General features: G+C 36.6%; 1 protein-coding gene across 6 annotated transcripts in view; it reads left to right on the top strand.

Annotated features, from left to right (window-relative positions):
• The window catches only part of sipa1 (signal-induced proliferation-associated 1), a 65,406-nt gene that overhangs the window by 4,587 nt on the left and 43,629 nt on the right, over positions 1-17,190 (top strand). For 2 of the 6 annotated variants that reach the window (XM_089124219.1, XM_089124122.1), the window contains exon 1: positions 14,871-15,149. The exons of the other annotated variants lie outside the window; for them this stretch is intronic. The gene's annotated coding sequence lies outside the window, so the exon portion shown is untranslated. Of the gene's footprint in view, positions 1-14,870; positions 15,150-17,190 lie in introns of those variants that run through there. 6 annotated transcript variants of the gene reach the window in all.

The raw sequence follows: 17,190 nt of genomic DNA, 5'->3' as shown, positions 1-17,190 counted from the left end.
ATATCTAAAAAACATGAGACACATTATCATGTCTGATGAAATATTTCTCAGGCAAATAATAATGCAAGAAAAACAAAACATCATTCAACATTAGTTTGTGTAGCATTTCCTTGGTGCAAAGAGCCTAAAATCAATACAAGCACTGTGAGTGTCTGTGGGAAACTCGGAGCTTAATGTCACGCACACCAACTTCTGTGTGAAATAAAACCATCAAAGAGCAAAGAAATGCAAGATTATGCTGAAAATATGAAAACAAAAATGCAATGATCCATTTTGGCAAAGAGAAGCAAATTTCTTTGCTCAGACAGTATGAAAGTGTGAGGTATAGGAGAATGTATCCTTAAAGATTATTCAACTAGAAAAAAAGCCCAAAAAGTGGATGAATATACAATCTGTAATTTTTATTTTATTCCATTACACTTCCGCTGCCCTGCTCTAACTTGCAAGTGAAGCTAAATATAGTGTAATGTTAAAATGGAACACTTAAATATTAAATGCTTTGACCTAAATGATGGGTAGCTATGTTGATGTAGATGCAGGTCCTAATGCATATACCCTAAGAGCTAAGAAAGACAGATTGCATTATCATTAGAGAAGCTGCACATATATCCCACAATATCTGATAATGCCCCCAAAATCTATCATCCTTTGCTGTGCTACAGTATGAACATGGAATCATTCATTCAAGTGTTATTAAACCCTTTAAGCATAAGATAAAACTCAAATCGGGTGAACAAACACCCGAAACGCACACACAGTGCTGCAGAGTTCTCTTTCGGACTTGCAAGGACAAAACTCACTGTAATGGTTGAAAAGTGTTATTTACATAAAGAATTGTGAGAAAATAGGATGTGTCAGATCCGAATCATGTGAGTCAGGTCTTAGTGACAGCAGCCTTATAAACATTAATGTTAATCTAAAGACTAAAGTAAATCACTCACTGCTCTTAACTGAATAGCTTTTGTAGCTTTAATAATCCATATTCAGTTTATAATTTATATATCAGTCCCTCCAGGATTTCACGATTTTTTTTTTTGTGATTTTTGCGATCAAATTGACTGATTTTGTGGTGGTAATTTCCAAAAATTTGTGAAAAAATGTGCGATTTATATTTAACATTTACCATACTAGTATTCAGTCCTTCCAGAAAAACGTGGAGTTTTTTTTTTTTTTGTGATTGTTGAGGGCAAAAATTGATTGATTATGCGGTCCGTTTTCTTTAAAAATGCGATGGAATATGCGAGATATTTATGCAATTTTATGCGATGAAATTGCAGGGATTTGCAAAAATTGAGGGAACTTGTAAAAATTGCGGTTTGATGAAAAAGAGAAAAAAAGTGATTCCCCCAACATCCTGTTAATGTAAGAGTCATTTCTTATTACTTCCTTTGATAAACAAGCATACTACATCATAGAAAGTGCTGGGAATATTTAATTTCTCATCTTGTTTTATTTCAGACTGTAAAGGCCATTGCACACCGAGTCCGAAATTCGCATCCGAAATTTTCGCACGTTAAAAAAAAAATTCGACCTCACGTTATGTCAGTCACGCTTGCACACCGCCTCCGAAACTTTCGTCCGTCATAAAATTAATCGGATCGGGTTCGATTTTCTGCGTTTTTCGCATCCAGAGCCAGCATTTTGAGAGGTCTTTTGACAATTCAGGGCCGGGGGGAGCTCGTCCTCAAATCATTGCACATATGCGCCGTGCTTTCAGTTTCGGTTTTCAATTCGATCAAGTGTTTATGTTCTCTTCTCTATATTGGATTATGAAATTAATAAACCTCCCCTTTCAATCAGATTGAAATTTAGGATCGAAAAAGGTGTGATTGAGCAGCCTATTCGATAACTAATGTATTATTTGGGCACAATACACAATAACAGCCTAGCTGTTCTGTCTGCCCAGCGCTTCCAACGGGCCGCGCGCGGGTGTGTGTTTGTCCGTGTGTGTGTGTCCATACCTGGTCCATTTCAGACACACTGCCAGTCTCCGTTCAGAATCGATTGGTTCACGGAAATTGGTGGTCTTGTTTTTAATATGTGGCTCCAGAATCGCTAGCAAAGCATCGAACTGTCCCACTGACATTCTGAGGTAAATTTTGAATCGCTCAGGATAAATTCGCAACTCCTTGATAAGGGAAGTCTCCTTCCTCTCGGTCTCGGCGCAATTTCAGGATTGGATGGACGTAATATTTTTTTTCTTTCTTCCCTTTTCAATAAGAGAGAGGGCAAAAATCATCCTCACTGCTTGACGAATCCATTTGGTATTTTTGCGTTTTTTCCCGCAAAGGTTTAAGAAATACGCAACGGACTCGGTGTGCAAGGTTTCTATGCGTGACGAATTTTTAAGCTGACGAACACGAAAATACGCATACGAATATTTCGTGCTCGGTGTGCAATGGCCTTAAGAGTGTAAATAAGGTGTGGCCCCTTTAAGAGCTGCGCGCTCCCTGTTGAACTGTCTGCAGTGTTATATTTTGTGCGCCTCGAACACCCCATGTGCGGGTAATTTCTGTTTGATGCTACTTCTTTTATCTTATGTTGTTTATTAAGTAACGTTGTGACGGTAGAACGTGTGACAGACAGTTATACGAGTTCGATTTGTGAGATGTCAATCGCCTCCGTGAGTCTGTCTGGCATCGCGTAATTGCGTCACTTCATAACGTTCCCATGGAAACAGGGGGAAATGGCTGCTCTTGTGTGAAGCAAACGCAACATTTTTCAACTTTCTGCTACGATACATGTGACTTTTTTTGCAACGAAAATGTGAGGATTATGAGGATTATGCAAACCCCGCATATTTTGCACGGAAATCGGCAATTTATGCGGCGAAAGTGCGGCGTATTTGAAAAAATGCGGCCCCTGCATAAATATGCGGACTTTGGCTGATTTTGCATTGAATTCAGATGCATAATCGCGTTTTTCTGGAGGGACTGATATATGCAGTGTTTGATTAGCCTCAATTTCTGCATATTTACAGTTTTTTGTGCATTTTAGCAGGGCAAGTAACAATTTAGGAACTGGCCCACATTTTTTAAAGTCTATTAAATGTTAAAATTGATAGCTTTCCATTTAATAGAGACATCAGTATCAGTATTGGTGATACAGGCCTTCATTCGTATTGTAAAAAGTTGCGATTTAAATTTTTTTTTTTATGTATCTATATGTCTATATGTTTCTACATTTCTAAATGATTTTGGATATTTAATGTGAAATTATTACAATATAAAATATATTACAAATTTAAATGTTAATATTAGGTGCAATTAATCACAATTAGCTAATTCATACGTTTTTTTTTTTTGTTTTTTTGCACGTATAAAGATGGAAATGTTGCATTAAAAAAAAACAAAAAAACATTTTGATTTCATGGTGACTTTAATTATTGAGAATCTGACCATCCAGATTGGTAACAGACTAACGCGCACATGGTAGTCCAGTTGACTAGTGCTCATCTTTCACCGTCTGCATTTTGTTTTCAATAAATCACTCCAGTTGATGCAATGTGATTAATATTCATGATTTAGAATATTCATTATATAAGACATTTTATATTTTGTCGAAGTCATAGCCTTATGGACAAAGCTCCGTCAAGTCCGGACTCATGGTCTCTTCTCGATCCCAACTGTTTTCGCAAAAGCAAAATATATATATATATATGTTTAATATGAAAAATACCCATTCTTGTAAATACATGAATGCCTGATTGACTTATGTATTTAAAACATCAAATTAGATCCTATGTATCTTCTTAAAAAGTTGCTTAAAACTGTTGTATTATGAAGAGAGGCTGGTGAGATTTAAAACTGACATTTAGGAAACATCTTTAACCCTCCTCTTATCCTTGGGGTCAATTTGACCCCATTCAATGTTTAACGTCTGTAATAACATAATTATTTTTTTTTTTTTTGCTTCAAATTTAATGACTTTTCCTAATTTAATGGGGACAACTCTGTAAACATAAAATTAACCTGCTAATATTTTTTTCAAAGTCCTGTACAAATTTTGTAGCATCGGTGTTCCTTGGGGTCAATTTGACCCCAGGCTCTTTTAGTTGTATAATAAAACAGAAGAAATATTAAAATTTCACACACATTTGTTTTGGTTGTTATATTGAGGTCATTATAACATGTTATAATTTGAATTTATAATGTTCATTGTAATTTTACATATTCAATATCATTTTCAAAAAACGTCCCTCTGTTTTAGGGCTCTAACCAAACATAACCATATCTGTAATATTGCGAGAACTACTAGTAGTTCACATGACATGTGACATAATTCTCAAGATAACTAATAATTCTTTCCTGTGTATTGGGGAGGGGAAAACATCATTTTTGTGAGAAATTTGATGTTTCCCATGCCATGGGGGAGGAGAAAACAAAATTTTTGTGAGATTGACCCCAAACATAACTCGTGTTACTATCCTTGATAAAATAAATAGTTTTTCTTTCCAAATGTCATAGATTGCATAAATCTATACTTAGAAACATTATAAAACAAATAAAACCCCAGATGTATTTATACTTTTCCAATTTTAGGTCAAATCAGTAAGATTTTATGTTGATTTGTAAATTTGTCCATAGTCGTGCAATGGGTATTCTGGATGTATAAGGGGTTAGGTGGGGTTCGGTGGGGTGGGGAGGGGGGTGGTGGGTGGATGTCAACTTAAAATGTTACTTAAGTAATCAACAAAGACATAAATTAACTGAGACAAACCTTTGTAAAAAAAATAAACATATTGTGGAGGTTTAAATTACTGGGGTCAAATTGACCCCAGAGGGTAAAAAGTGTTATCAGATTTGAGGATGTTTTTGATAATAAGATGTCAATCAAATGTTTGTTCTCAGCAGATGCTTTCCAGATGCACTTTGACCGATATATTGGTAATGTCTAATCCGTTAAATCTTTAAGAAAGCGAGAAGGCCTTAATCAGGATGAAGATTTGCCATGTCGTAATTATTGTGTAAATTGTTAAATCATTGTACTATAAGAATGAGCCCAGGGCTCAGCTTACCTCTAGCTCATTAATATTGATTAGGCAAGCAAATGGGTGATCTAGGAAGGTCAAGCAATGTCTGTGTGGTCTAATTAATATACATAAGATAAGATTGTGTAAATTCACTTCTCATGTCCTACATTTTTAGCAGGTAAATAAATGCTTCAACACTATTTGGCTAAAGAGATGCAAGTGAAAAAAAAAAAAATCACAACATGTAGATTACACTTCTGACAAGACATTTCCAAACTTTCTTCTTATCCCCCATATGTCATGCACAATTCTAAGGCTGGCTAAAAAAAAGATTGTTTACCAATATTATCACATGCATTAACTCTCAAAATAAAATAATAAAATACAAGAGCAGATTCATATGTCATGTATTGCCTAATGTATGACAACATACACTCTTAAAAATAAAGTTGAGGGTTCCATGAAGAACCGTTAACATCTATAAACCATTTCATAGAACATTTTATAATAAAAAAAAAGGTTCTTTAGATTATTAAAATGTTCTTAAAACCATAAAAAAGTTTCTTTGCGGAACCCAAAACGATTCTTATGACATCGCTGTGAAAACCTCCTTTTCTGATCTTTATTTCAAAGAGCGATTGTCTAAGTTTATGCAGTTTTAAAAAATAGTAAGATGAGTGGAGAATGTAAAGTAGGAAATGATTCAGTCGCAGGTGCAAAGACAGAGTGGTATGGACAGAGTGGACAGTGTAACAGAAGTATAATGGATGTAGTGATGGAGGAAGGCTTCTCACTATATCCTTTCTTGTGTGTGTGTGTGTGTGTGTGTGTCTGTGTGTTTCATTAGAACGGTTGTTCTTCCTGCCTACTTGGGCAATAAAGCCCCATTTCTGTAGACATCTTAAACACATACACAAACACACACTGTTCACCCTTGCGAAAAAAATAAATAAAGTAAAAGTCCACTTTATTGTATTGAATGTGCACATCCTAGTTGAAATCTTAAAGTATATTTTGTTTGTACAAAAAAAAAAAAATACTTTAAGATAATTTAATATTAATAAACATAAAAGGCCATGTAGACTTTCATGGCTGTTCTTAACACACTAGAAGGTGCACTTTGTAATAATGTCAGATTAACACATTTTAAATCATTGTTTTAATTAACTTTAGTCGTGCTTTAAAGTAGTACACTTATGTTGATGTGTTGACTAAACATAAAGCACGTGCAAAGTACTTGATCATAAATTGTACCAAATAAATGTATTAAACTTATAATAAATGTACTAAATTGCAACCTTATTAAATATGTGTGAATACAAATGTATTGAAATGCATGACATACAAATACTAAAATAGAAAAAAAGTATATTTTATTTGACCATAAATGCATGTCAGTATATTCGACAGCACACTGTTCAAAGTTAAATTACATATAAAGATGTACTGAAGTCCTATACTTAAGTGAGTAAATTTAACATTTAAACTAAGACAGTTTCATTTAATTGCGAGTTCAAAAGTTCAATTCAAGTGAAGTGAAGTGAAGTGTATTATTTGAATAATAATACTTTTTTAAAAAAAAGTATACTACTTCTTCTTTTCTCAAAAAAATGGACAAAGACTGAGGAAGTCACCTGAACTCAAGCATAGAAAACAACCAAACAATTAAGGAATAAAATACTCTCATTTGAATTACTCAACTTAATTCCATTGTGTTGTTTTGTCGAGCAACTTCCTCTTCCTCTTTATACAAACACAAAACTCATAAAACACTTGCCATTTCAAATGCAGCCAAACGGATTTAACAACTTTACATTCTGCATCAATCAACTGAATAATTTTAACTTCTCAAATGAGAAGTGGTTATGTCTGATGGATCTCCTCTCCGTGTCTTTGTGTACTTTTCACATCATTTCAACCTTTTGAACCAAGTTGAAAACTTCCTGCTTGAGGTTTTGTTTTTGTTCTCAAGTTTGCGTTGGAGGAGGAGCAAAAATCGTTGACCTTTTTTTTTTTTTAAAGCATATCCTGAATGTGGCCTGATGGTTTGCTCATGAATAACTGAATAATGTTTTAGTCAACCTCTTTGTCCTTCTAAGATTATGGTTATTCACTACACTTTCTGACTCCTTTTTGTCAGTCCTCTGCTATTATTGTCGAGCAACCATATTTTTGACACTCAACACAAAATAGCATTTAATTTTTTATTTAGTGTTCAGTGTCATGTGCTAAAAATACAGTGTTGCCTCAAGCACGGGTGACCTTGGACAAGTACCAGGGGAACGTGGGACAGCAACGTTTTACTTAGGTTGTTCTCTGGACAGAGAAATTAGATACTAATGAACCACACAATATCAGGAAACTTGTGAAAAAGAAGTGTATAATGCTGAATCTGTTCTTCAAATCTTAATTAAATAAAAGGCCACTTAGGTGTACTTAAAGAGCACTTTAATGGCTATGTTTCTTAACACACTTCAGTACTCTTTTAAAAGCTGGTAATTATGCCAAATTAAATGTTTTACTTTAAACAAATTAAAAATCATTATGTATGCTTTAAAGAAGTACACTTAGTTTATTGTGTTAACTAACATACTAAAGCACGTAAAATACTTTTATACTGTATAGTATATATTTAAAATAATTTTAACTTGCGTTTTATTCAATATTTAGTTAATATATTTTAAATTATGCAAAATGTGCAATTAAAATATGTGACATTCAAGTTGATAAAGTTATTTTAAAGACAACAGAAGTGATGCAATTACATACAAAGATGTACTTAAGTCCTAAGTGGGTGAAAAAGCAACAACATTAAATTACTTGCTTTGAAAAGGAATTTAAACTAAAATATATGCACTTAAATGTCTGAAAACATTGCATTCAGTTTACACTTAAGTAAATTAAGTGTATTATTTCCATAATAAGTGCTTATTTTAAAAATTATACTTCTTAATTTTTCCTATATCAACTTGATTTTTAAAAATAAATCTATAATGTAACTAGTCAAAAAGTGTCCTAGTAGCTTAACTTGCCTCAGGTTAGGGTTGTCAATGTGTAAGTGGGGTTATCTGGGGTAAGTTGAATAAATTATTAAATTATATATGAATCAACCAAAACATAATTGCATGATAAATTATACAAATATTGATAATTAATTTGTTGTCGTTTATCCCTTTTTTAATGCTTATTCTTGTTTTCATAAAGACAGTGTTGGATTCCATAATTCAGCTATAAAAGGATTAATACGCAGGATGTTGTAATGTTTAAAGTGGTGAAACTATTCTCTTTCAATACTTTGGTTATAGTGAAGTGGAATTATCATCAATCAAAAGCATTGCCTATGATTTTATTTCACTCACCGCTGTAGAAATCAGTCTTTTTTTTAAATAGAGATCAATATGAGCTAAATAATTCACAGAACATCTTGAGTAAGATATCAACTTGCAGTGACAGACTGACGTGAAGTACTGTATGCTGAAAAGCAACACACAATAAAAAAAATAAAAAAAACATGCATATTTTGAAAGGGATAATTTGTGTACATTTTGTTAATTCATTGTCTTGTGGAAAATCTCTCTTTTTGTTTATTTCTAAAATGGTGAACTTATGGAGGAGAACTGTATTCATGAAATAAGAGATCCTCTCATAAGCTGAATCCAACCCCAAGTGATCACAGGAGATGCATTTGAGACACATGTGATAAATGTCTTGGTTGACAACTTGTGATTGTATCACACAAGATGTATGTTAAGGTGTAAACAGAGCTATTAAAAAAAATGTTTTTAGCTTATCCACACAAAAATAAAATAAAAAAGGATTATGGAGGGGGATGAAAGCAATGATATATGCAGAAGAAAAAAAACGTATTCAAAATGTTACAAATCAACTTTGCAAAAACAAACCTATAACTGACAAATATGAGCAAACAGTATTCTGCATTGTATGAGCGCTTATATATTACAGTAAAAAGTGCAAAAGATGTGAGCATGGAGGAAACAAAGTGGAGAGAAATTACACATAGACACGGAAGTTTAGTTCACCTTGTTCTAGGCCATGCAGAATGGTATGACAGTTTCATCCTCTCAGTCTACATAAAGGTCAACTGGCATATCACATCACTTCCTATCAAACAGGAAGCAGGCCCTATAATAAGGGTGATGGTCAAAATTAAACTGCCTCTCTGAAACAACCCCACTACATTCCATACATTTACTCTGCTTTCCATTGTTCCTGTGTGTGTGTATAGATTGTATATATATATATATATATATATATATATATATATATATATATAGGTTAGTGTGGAGCTTGAAATTAACATAATGCTTAATATTTAATACTTAAAATTATAATATTTTTATATATAATACAGCTTTCATTTGTAGTCTTTTAAAAAGGAATCTGAAATAATACAGTAAGTGCAAAAATATGGATTTTTCGATACTGAAATATTTGAAACACTTCCATACTCATTACAACCGAATTTCCATAGAATTTTCCATAGAATAGATAACGCTTTCTCGCTTTCTCTGCCCTATTTACACCTAGTATTCAGATGCGTTTATGTTGATCGGATCATAAGTAGACAAGAGAGAGCCACATTCTCGTTTACACCTGGTGTTTTAAATAGTCTCTTTTGTCCACTTTCAACCACTTCTGTCCTGATTTCTCTGAAGGGAGTGTCAATGAGTGGGTAAATATATGCAACGCATTCTCACCCCAAGGCGTCACCTTTGACCATGCTTCAATATTTGACGTTTTAGGCGCCCTTTAGCGTCACTTACATGACGCGGTCCTACGGCGTCATCTATCTGACGCTAAAGGAAAGCGTCTGTTAGAGGACGCGGTTAGGTTTAGGTGTGGGGGGTGGGGGTAGGGTACACGCGATCCTAGGGCGTCATCTTACTGACGCTAAAGGGCGCCTAAAGCGTCAGATATTGAAGCATGTCCAAATGCTTCCCAAGGCGTCAGTTAAGTGACGCCTTGGGGGTGAGAATGGGCTGATATATGTCTGTAGGGATGTATGTCTAATATATGGATAAATGTATGTGTCACCAATACGTCTTCGCTTTCCCATTCCCGTCGTGTTGTTGGTCACAAATCACAATAACCCCGCCCCCAGCCACAACGTAAGCATGATGTGGCAAAAGAACGGTTCTAGTCCAGCAAAGAGTTGGATGCTGCTTTGTAACCAATTTTCCTGTCTGAGAACTGGTCTCCACCCCCTGATCCCTAACCCCACCCCTAATCCTACCCATCTTTGCTCCTGATCCCTAACCTCACCGCTAATCCTACCCATCTCCGCCCCCTGATCCCTAACCCCACCCCAATCCTACCCATCTCTGCCCCCTGATCCTTATCCCCACCCCTAACCCCACCCATCTCCGCCCCTGATCCCTAACCCCACCCCTAATCCTACCCATCTCAGCCCCCTGATCCATAATCCCACCCCAATCCTACCCATCTCTGCCCCCTGATCCATAACCCCACCCCTAACCCCACCCATCTCCACCCCCTGATCCCTAACCCCACCCCTAATCCTACCCATCTCCACCCTCAGATCCCTAACCCCACCCCTAATCCTACCCATCTCCACCCTCAGATCCTTAACCCCACCCCTAATCCTACCCATCTCCACCCCCAGATCCCTAACCCCACCCCTAACCCTACCCATCTCCGCCCCCTGATCCCTAACCCCACCCCCAATCCTACCCATCTAAGCCCCCTGTTCCCTAACCCCACCCCTAATCCTACCCATCTCCGCCCCCTGATCCCTAACCCCACCCCCAATCCTACCCATCTCTGCCCCCTGTTCCCTAACCCCACCCCTAATCCTACCCATCTCCGCCCCCAGATCCCTAACCCCACCCCTAATCCTAACCATCTCCGCCCCCAGATCCCTAACCCCACCCCTAATCCTACCCATCTCCGCCCCCAGATCCCTAACCCCACCCCTAATCCTACCCATCTCCGCCCTCAGATCCCTAACCCCACCCCTAATCCTACCCATCTCCGCCCCCAGATCCCTAACCCCACCCCTAATCCTACCCATCTCCGCCCCCAGATCCCTAACCCCACCCCTAATCCTACCCATCTCCGCCCCCTGATCCTTAACCCCACCCCCAATCCTACTCATCTCCGCCCCCTGTTCCCTAACCCCACCCCCAATTCTACCAATATCCACCCTCTGGATCTCGTGTACTGTAATGAGGTGCTACTGCTTTAAGTTAATTTATATTTTGGATAAATGTATATATCCTAATATCCTAATTTATATTTTGAGTAACTGTTAACTTGTATTGTAACTACCTCTGTTTCCTGATGGAGGGAATGAGACGATGTGTCGAGTACTGACACTAGGGGTCGCACCCCTGTCAGTAAACTTATGTCTTCCCCTGGCCTAAGCAGAGCTCCGCTTCTGTCAGTCACTGTGTTTATAGTGTGCTACGTAAGTCCGTGCGATATATTCTCCACAAACCTTTCCTCGGGCAGGATGTGATCTCCGTAATGTTCTTTCTCCTACCGAGGAGGAAGAGCACTTCTCTAGTGCTAACTTCTAATTTAAAAGAAAAAAGAGAAAAGGTCAAAAGACTGACTGAAGAAAACTATTCCCATTGTAAGTACTGTCCTTTCTGTTCCCGCGTTGTTAGATGGACTACACGTCTTACGTGTGGTGTTGGGAAGGTCACAATGTTGAGAGTGCCCTTGTTCCCCGGCAAGCTTACAGGTCTGCACCACCAATACCTTGTAACTCGTTTCAGCTGTTGTGGTGCTTTCCTAGTGTCAGTACTAAACACAACGTCGAAGTGACCCTGTCACAACACTGAACTCCCCACTGAATGGCTGGCACACGTTCTCGGCTCCTCAGCACAAACCTGAAGGAGTGGATGCACGCCATCTTCTTTTATACCCGTAAGTCCGGGGGAGTAGCACAAGCAAATTCCACTCGCCAATACTCATTGATTTTTTTCTCAAAATAAGAGAGTTGTTTGGGGCTCCCAAGTGCGACCCCCAAGTGTAAGTACCAAAAACAATGTCGAAGTGACTGACAGATAAGGAACATTTGTATTTCCATGCACAGTTTGGATGCTACATCTTCAGTAAGGACAATATTCAAGCCCTCAATAATGAAACCGTTTAAGCCTGTTCTCTGTTTAATCCATCACATATAGAGAATTTAAAACTGAAAGAAGCACTGTGCATCTTAGCAAGCTGTGTATTGTGGCAACTTGATATGGTTTAAGTGTTTTACAAAGGCCCATGGGCCATTGCAATTTACAAAAGCATAACAGTTTGGCATTTGATGTGTGTTGGGACATGAAGGGGAAAAAAACACAGCAGATAGATATACTGTTGTTATTAGTAAACTATAATTTCAATTTGCAATCCCTATGGTCAACAAATCCTCAGTAAATGATGTAAGTGTTCTTAAAATTTTCAGTAATCAATTCAGCTAGTTATTTTATTTCCACCTGTAACTTAAGAATTACTTTCCATTACTTTCCATAAGTCCATTTACAAATAATAGGCCTAGATAAAGCTTATAAATCCATACACAAATTATTTATTTTCAATTGAGATATTCCATGAGCCTCTAAGAGCTTTTTTTGGTCATGTTTGTTTCCACAGGTTTGCCAGTGATAAAATTAGGCTACTCAGTCAACACTGACCCTATAAGTTGAGTGGTAGATCTTTCATCCTAAATCAAATATAGCTTCTAACCAAACAGAATAAAAAAGGATTATACCAAGAGGTAACAAAGCTATGTGCAACTTCCTGCACAATTCATAAATCTTTGTGCCCTGTTGCAAATGTTTAGTGTCAATCAGCAATGTAGATTCTTAAACAGCATTGAGAATTATTGTCTCTTTTTTATGTGTAAAAATGCTGTTGGTAAACAGTATTAAATAGAATAAATTTGCTTCCTTTCTCTCTTGTTAACATATATCAATGTACCCATCAAATGATTACTCTCTCAAACAGTAAACGACCTATGTGAGTTAGAGTTGTGGAAAAGAACAGAGTTAAACAGAGTTACATTTTCATCTACTTTCAGCTCTCAATTAATCACACTTAAAACCCACATTAAAGGGTTAGTTCACCCAAAAATGAAGATTATAAAAATTATTCATAATAACACAGTTTAAGATATTTTAGATTGAGTCCGTGAGTTTTCTGTCTCTCCATTGAAAATGTATGTATGGTATACTGCCCTTGTTCAGAAAGGAAATAAAGATCATCAAAGTAGTCCATGTGGCATCAGTGGGTTAGTTAGAATGTTTTGAAGCATCGAAAATACATTTTGGTGCAAAAATAACAAAAAACTACAACTTTATTCAGCATTAGGCTATTCCAACCCGATCTCGCGGGAATTCGTACGAATTTTACGAGGTGGCTAATTCGTAACAATTTGTACGACCTCACTTTTCATATTTTGTTAAATTGTACATATTGCGATACGACATCGTACAAATTAGCCAATTCGTATGAATTCGTACGAATTACCTACCCCTGACCCCTCCCCTAAACATAACCGTCACGTGGGTTTAGACAAATCGTACAAATTCATACGAGTGAGGTCGTATGAATTAGTACGAATTAGCCACTTTTGAATCACTCGTACGAATTCATACGAATTGGTCATGAGATAGCGTAGGCTATTCTCTTCCGGTTCTGTTGTCAATCCACGTTCCCGAGTCCGCAGTAATGCTGGTGACGTAAGATGCTTCTGATGTGTCTGGTGCGTTCGTGTATTCGGGTTCAAATAAATATGGCTGGGCAAAAAAATGCAAGTCTTCCCCTGTCTCGAAATCCTTAGACATGTTTGCGAAGAGTGTTTGAAGACTGTAAACGCAGCTCGGGTGTACTGACAACACATCAGCAGTGTCTCACGTCATCAGCGTTACTAAACATGTATTAACAACAGAACTGGAAGAGAATACAATGCTGAATAAAGTCGTGGTTTTTGATATTTTTTGGACCAAAATGTATTTTCGATGCTTCAAAAAATTCTAACTAAGCCACTGATGTCGCATGGACTACTTTGATAATGTATTTATAACCTTTCTGGACAAGGACAGTATACCATACATTTTCAATGAAGGGACAGAAAGCTGTCGAACTAAATCTAAAATATCTTAAACTGTGTTCTGAAGATGAACGGAGGTCTTACAGGCTTGGAACGACATGAGGGTGAGTCATTAATGACATTTAATTTTCCATTTTGGGTGAACTAACTCTTTAACAGGTGATGCACTTGGAAGTGAAAACAGTTGAGAGCATATAGAGGCTGCGTAATAATATTGACACTATTAAATATTTAGGATGTTTGATAATGCATCCTAAATGTTTTATGTAGTGTAAACATAAATTACAAAAAACGAAAAATGCCACACGAAAAAGGACCAATTGATTAGGCGGTAGGCTACCAGAGGACCTGAGTGGGTTGACGAAAGCCTTTTGCAAATGTCTCTCAAATGATCATACCAACAAAATTTAAAAGGACTAAAGTCAGAAAATTTGGAAGTGAAACTGACACTTAAATATGTGGAGTGAGAATGGGGTCTCAGTTCTTTCTCTTATCAGAAAGAGGAAACTGACGCACTACAAATAATGTTCACACAGTTCACACAAATGCTTTAGTTAGTTACTTATTTACGATATATGACGGAGAAGCACTGGGAATTCTGGCATTCGTTTCTGCTGCATTTGTTCAGTGTGTGTTTACCCCTAAATCTGCAGGAAAAAGTCGTCTATTTCAAGAAAGGAGAGTGTGAAATAAGATTAGGACGTGTAAACGAACGAGTGTGTGTGTGTGTGTGTGTGTGTGTGTGAGAGAGAGAGAGAGAGAGAGAGAGAGAGAGAGAGAGAGAGAGAGAGAGAGAGAGAGAGAGAGAGAGAGAGAGAGAGAGAGAGAGAGATGAAACCGTCAAATCCTCGTCGTTCACCTTTAAAATACATCACCGCAGTGCTCGCGTATTAGAGCTTCACTGGCGCGCGCATCGGAAAGGCTCGCTGCACCACTGCACCTGTTCTCGAGGTTGCAAATCACAGGAAGTCGCTGTGCAAAAAACGGCATATTCGTCGACCTAGGTTTAGCATTAAAGACGTCAGTTCAACAAGAATTACGCGAGGGGAAAGAGAGACTAGACAGCTGTCAGACATCGCTTTGTTGTTGGTGAGTTTCATTCGACACCGCTATTTTTAATGCGAGTGACACCAAATGCCACTGATGCAACCGGCATTAAGACAGTAGCAGCGTCATGTAGTGAGAAAGGATGTGCTCGTTTGCTTCTTTGTTCATTCGGTTACTTCGTCCTGTTCCGCTTGGCATGTAGCAGCCAATGATTCATATCGTGCGAGCAGCCTTTGTTGTTATCATGAAATTAAACTGCTCAACTAAACACTGATGTTATTGTAAAGCGATATTTTAGAAATAATAATAATAATGATGTAGATTTGTTTTAGCGTAGACGAGTCTGTTCAGAGGCAGGCAGATTATTAACTGCATTCACACAGCTCTCACTGCATATCCACACTGCCCTCTTTTTAGCGAGATTTGGATGAAATGTCTAGTGCATAGATGCTCATAAGAAAGAAATGGCACATCAGCACAAAAACGATGCTGAGAGAGGCAGCCTACCTCAGGGACGGTTCTAGGGTCAGTGGATATTCAGGGTTTATCCCAGACATCTGGGGATGCGTATAGAGTCATCCATTGAGTAAATGTTGGAACATGATGTGTGGCCTAATAGCTATGGGCCACTTCATATGTTTTTATTAGTTCCAAACACTAGGCTAAATGTTACTGGAGCTAAAATAGTCTTAACAAAATTGTGAGGGTAAAAAATCAAACTTTGCGAAGTTCATGGCATAATAAATGATTTTTTGGCACTTGATGGCACTGATGGCACTTGTGTTTAGCTGCATATTGTGCTTTATGTTTGTGATTGGTTGCTTTTACATCTGACCAAAACGATAATAGCCTACATTTTTATGCAGGGCAGTGCACAGACATTTTGTGTCGAGTGCTCAATTAGAACACCTTTAAATTATGTATTTATTTATTTATATATATTTTTTTTCTTTCTTGGCATTATGCTGGAATTGGTAAATGAGCAAAATCATTGTTGAGCATTTGGCTACACTGACAGTTATGTATACTACTATGTAGTATTACTATTATTACTAATCTATTAATTTTAAAGTGCAATTACAGTTGCAGGAATTATGCTATAAAATTAGTTTTTAAATATGAAATGAAAAAATAAATTATAGTTTTCTGTATATTTTCAGTATTTTTACATTAAATAAAACCACCAGTAGGTGGCGGCAAGTTTTAATAAGCGAGTCAAAAAAAAAAATCGTTTGCGGATTCGTTCAAAGCAGCTTATTCCTTTATAAACGATACGATACTAAATGTACAATACATTTTTACAATTTTAAATTGATATCAACTTTGTTTGTGGAACTGTTTTATTAAAGTCAAAATATTAAAATTGCATTTGCAATTGAGCTGATATTCGGGAAAACATGTCAAACGATTAATCGCAATTAATCGCATCCAAAATAAAAGTTTGTGTTTACATAATATATGTGGGTGCACTGTGTAGAATTATTATATATATATATATATATACCCAGACAGCAAACTGACATTGAATCAACGTGGAAACGACGTCTCTCATGACATTGAAACAACGTTGATTTTGCTCATCGAATTAACGTTGAACCAACGTCAGACGCGGCATTCTTCAAAGCTAAATGAAAATCGAAAATTGGTTTGCTTTCATAACGTTGAAACAACGCGTTGATTTCAAGTTGATTTTCCGTTAGTTTTGAAAGAATGACGCGTCTGACGTTGGTTCAACGTTAATTCGATGAGCAAAACAATGTCAGATCAACGTTGTTTCGATGTCATGTTTCCACGTTGATTCAATGTCAGTTTGCTATCTGCATATATATATATATATATATATATATATATATATATATATATAAATACACACACATGATTGTATATATTTAAGAAATATTTTCATGTATATACTGTATATAGATTTATATATAATTTATATAAATATTTTATATATAAATGATTTTTTTTCTTAAATATACATACATGTGTGTGTATTTATATATATACAAAATAACACAGTGCACCCACATATATTCTAAACACAAACTTTTATTTTGAATGCGATTAATCGCGATTAATC

Source organism: Pimephales promelas, chromosome 1, assembly GCF_988280905.1.
Source record: "Pimephales promelas chromosome 1, fPimPro1.hap1.1, whole genome shotgun sequence".
Lineage (NCBI taxonomy): Eukaryota > Metazoa > Chordata > Actinopteri > Cypriniformes > Leuciscidae > Pimephales > Pimephales promelas.
This window is presented reverse-complemented; position numbering and strand designations above follow the sequence as displayed.